This window comes from Tenrec ecaudatus, chromosome 7, assembly GCF_050624435.1.
Source record: "Tenrec ecaudatus isolate mTenEca1 chromosome 7, mTenEca1.hap1, whole genome shotgun sequence".
In the NCBI taxonomy this organism is placed as follows: Eukaryota; Metazoa; Chordata; class Mammalia; order Afrosoricida; family Tenrecidae; genus Tenrec; species Tenrec ecaudatus.
The window spans coordinates 41,816,426-41,821,000 of record NC_134536.1 but is presented as its reverse complement, the minus strand read 5'-3'; the positions used below and the strand labels follow the sequence as shown (position 1 = coordinate 41,821,000).

General features: G+C 40.4%; 1 pseudogene; it reads left to right on the top strand.

The window, feature by feature from the left end:
• The first annotated feature begins 540 nt into the window (after positions 1 to 540).
• On the top strand, positions 541 to 940 carry LOC142452357 (small ubiquitin-related modifier 2-like; annotated as a pseudogene).
• Positions 941 to 4,575: the final 3,635 nt, after the last annotated feature.

Sequence of the window (4,575 nt, the reverse complement as noted above, 5' to 3'; positions counted from 1 at the left end):
GTGTACACCAACAAGAGCGGCAAGAACTGTACAGCTGCAGGTAATTTTAAAGGTGAAAGTTCTCATTTTAATTAGTATAATTACCTGAAACAAAAAGAGAGCGGTTTACTCTTTCTGCTCAGTAGTTATTGAATATTCAGATCTTACATCTGCGCTCTGTTCAGTTGCATTACTTTGTTTCAAAGCAGTTCTAGTTTTATTTCATAAGGGAGACAGTGTCTCAACTCACACTGGAGTGTTTTTGCTCAGTTCAACATCATTTTTTGTAAGCAGCATGCATATATCTGGCTTTTGCATTTCTAAAAATATATTTAAAAATAAAGACAAAAATGTAATTTGAGCAATATATAAGACTTTACTTCCCAAACTAGCATTTCAATGTGTGCTTTATGGATAAAAATACAGGAACCTCTTTTTCCCTGTAAAATAATCATTGCCAACAAAAAGTTGATACCATGAATATTGAAATCAAAATCTTGTTTGGTGGGGACCTGGTACCTCTTTTGTGAAGCGGCAGGGGAGGAGACTTTGGCGCTCGCTATGGCCGATGAAAAACCCAAGGAAGGAGCCAAGACTGAGAACAACGATCATATTAATTTGAAGGGGGCGGGTCAGGATGGTTCTGTAGTGCTGTTTAAGATTTAGAGGCATACGCCACTGAGTAAACTAATGAAAGCCTATTGCGAACGACGGGGTTTGCGAATGAGGCAGATCAGATTCCGGTTTGACAGACAGCCGACACACCTGCACAGTTGGACATGGAGGATGAAGATGCAGTGAGTGTGTTCCAGCGCAGACAGGCGGTGTCTTCTCAGAGGGAGCCTGCGCCTTTCTCCCAGCACTCTCAATTAGAAGTGTTTGGTTCCACCACCTCTTGATGACTACATTACAGTTTTCTCTTTCTTTCATTTACCTTTCCCCATTCCTTTATTGTACATAAAGTGACTGGTGCGTGTGCACAAGCACACTGCATTTTCCCCTTTGTTTATTTTGGGTTTTTTTGTTTGTTTTGTTTTTTACTAAAGGCCAATGGTACATTTTGATCGACATCAAGTGGAGATGGGAGGAGGGAAATACTGGCTCTGTGAAAACTTCCTCTTCTCCATTAGGGAATGCTCATTCAGCAACTCTCTCTATATTCTAGTAAGTTATTTTGTTCTTGATGTTTAAAAACAAAACAAAACAGCAGCATACAAAAATCCTTGCATACCTCATTTGATTGGAGAATTTTAATGTTTTTCATTTATCATTGTAAAACCAAGGACAATTTAATAGCTTTTTGTACGTAGCTGATACATGTAGGGAAATCTGTCTTTAAGTAGGGCTAAATTACTCTCAAAGAAATGAAGCCTAAGGACAAAGGAGTGCATAAGCAAATGTGGCGAAGGAAGCTGATGGTGCCCGGCTATCAAAAGGTATAGTATCTGGGGGTCTTAAAGGGTAAACAAACGGCCATCTAGCTCAGAAGCAACAAAGACCACATGGAAGAAGCACCCTAGCCTATGAGATCATGAGTTGTTGAAGAGATCAGGTATAAGGCATCATCAGAATAAAAATATCTTACTATAGTGAATGAAGGGGGAAGTGTCGAGTGGAGACCCAAAGTTTATTTGTCGGCCACTGGAGATCCCCTTGCAGAGGGGTCTAGGGGAGGAGATGTGTCAGTCAGGGTGTGATGTAGCACAGATGAAGAATACAACTTTCCTCTAGTTCCTAAATGCTTCTTTCCCTCTCCCCCCACTATCATGATCCCAATTCTACCTTGCAAGTCTGTCTAGACCAGAGGATGTACACTGGTGCAGATTGGAGCTGGAGGCACAGGGAATCCAGGGCAGATGATACCTTCAGGACCAGGGGTGTGAGTGGTGATACTGGGAGGGTAGAGGGAGAGTGAGTTGGAAGGAGGGAACTGATTACAAGGATCTACATGTGACCTTCTCCCTGGGGGACGGACAACAGAAAAGGGGTTGAAGGGAAATGTCGAACAGGGCAAGATATGACAAAATAATAATTTATAAATTATCAAGGGAGGGGGAAATGGGGAGAGAGGGGGAAAAAAAGAGAACCTGATGCCAAGGGCTTAAGTGGAGAGCAAATGCTTTGAAAATGATGAGGGAAATGAATGTATAGATGTTCTTTACACAATTGACATATGAATATATTGTGATAAGAGTTGTAGGAGCCCCTAATAAAACATTAAAAAAAAAGAAATGAAGCCTAGATAGTTTTCCCTTCAAGTCAAGCATCTTGTTGTTTAAATAAACTTCTTGTTTAAAATTTAAAAATAAAAATAAAGTTATATGAATTAATCTTCTGCAGTATATATAACTTCACGTTCATCATTATCATTTCAAATAGAAAACCAACTAAAGATATTCCCTAGAGAAGAGGAAAAACTGACCAAGTGTGATTACCGTTAGTCACAGAGATTCTGTTATATGTACAGTAAGGCCCTAAAAGCCCTACATAATACTTGATTTGACTGGAAGAGTTCACAATCTTGAGAAAACACTTAGTGGGAGAGAAGACACAACACAAATAGCTTTTGTACATGAATGAAAAACCCAAACCCATCCAGTGGGTTGATTTAGAGTCAGCACACCTACAGGATAGAGTAAGAATGACCCTATAGAATTCCCGAGGTTGTAAATCTTCATGGCAGTAGATTGTCACATCTTTCTCCCACAGAGCAGCCAGTGGGTTAGAACTGATGACTTAAATTTAGGATAAGTTAGTAGCAGAATGCTTTAATCACTGTACATGAATACAGTAGACAATTAACTAACACCAAACGATGAAGGCAGTAGTTCATACTATAATAATCATATATGTTCTGATTTTACTCAAATATTGAAATTCTGAAAAAGGAATATATAATATTATGTTTTCATGTTATCAACTACTTAAGACAACTGGCATCCTCTTTCTTTTTTTGTTTTTTTACATTTTATTAGGGGCTCATACAACTCTTATCACAATCCATGCATATACATACATTAATTGGCATCCTCTTTCAGACAGTTTTTTAAGGTAATTAACAAAGTGGAGAATTATGAAAATATTTAGCAGACTATAGTGAAATTGTCAAATAATTTTAGGATGACAGTCTTGAAACTAATCTTGTGAACATACTACCTTTTTAGCCTCTTTTCTTTTCTTTCTTTTTAATTCAGAGATCATTTTATTGGGGACACTTACAACTCTTGTCACAATCCATACATCACTTTCATCAGGCGAATTTGTACATGGGTCACTCTCGTTCTCTTTGAGACATTTACTTTCTATTGAGCCTTGGTATCTGCTCCTCCCCTCCCCCATGACCCCTTAATAGGTTGTACATTGTTACTATTTTCATATCTCACACTGACCCCCATTTTTTCTTTTGTTCCTCCTCCTGTAGTGGGGTGTATGGTTATGTGTCGATCATTGTGATCAGTTTCCTCTTTCTCCCTTCCTTTTCCCCTCTCCCCCTACCCTTCTGGTATCACTATTCCCACTCCTTTTCCTGGATTCTGTGTGTCGTGAGCTCCCATCTCTTATCTATACCTGTGTACATTTTCTGGTCTAGTCTGAACTGAGAAGCAGCACTGGGGTCATGGTAATGGGGGTGAGAAAGCCTCAAGGAACCACTGGAATATAGTGTTTCATGAATGCTTTACTGGGCCGGGGTTGACTCATCCCTTCCCTGTCACCCCTCTGTGGGAGGATTGTTCCATTGTCTACAGATGAACTTTGGATTTGTTCTCCACCACCCCCTCATTCTCAATAATATGTTTTTGTTTGTCTGTCTCTTTGTTATATGTCTGCTGATGCCTATTACCTGGTCCTATGACTCCTTATGATTGCACTGGTGGTGTGCTTCTTCCATGTGGACTTGTTGCTTTTCTGCTGAATGATAGCTTGTGTAACTTCAAGCCTTTAAGACCCAGACACGATATCTAGTGCCACCTGACCGATAAACACACGTGGGGTTAATTAAAAGGCAAACAGATAAATGGTTCGGTGAGCCTCACCTTTCGAGTTCTTGGGTCGCTTGCTTTGTGATGGTCGGACCAGGCCGCAGCTGCCTTAGCCAGTTCCCTGCTTCAGCTGGCAAAGCTCACTTCTTGCAAGACATCCCTAAGGAGAAGCCACATAGACCTACCCTGATGCAGCCCTGGGTGCTGGAGAAGCTGTGTGGAGACCCCTTACAGTGCTGAGAAGTTTACACCCTCACTTATTCTGCTTTCCTCCTGCAGTCAGCACCATTGTGTATGTTTTGTGAGATGCAGGACTTTGTGGATTGGTGGTGGACATATGGGCTAATGTTGGACTCATGGACTTGGGCAGCAATGGGGTGAGATGTTTTCTTGATGTGCACTTACCCTTTATATAATACTGTCTCTTATACACGAGTTTCTGTGGATTTGTTTCTCTAAAGTACCTAGACTAACACATTGGGCACCATTACATTTGTTCATGCATACTTTTTGTCTTCATCAATCATGTTGCGAGTGAACATCTCACACTGCCGATTTGTTAGAATGAAGTGTTCTTGTATTAAACGAAGTGTTCATGTATGAGCAGAGGCCTGAA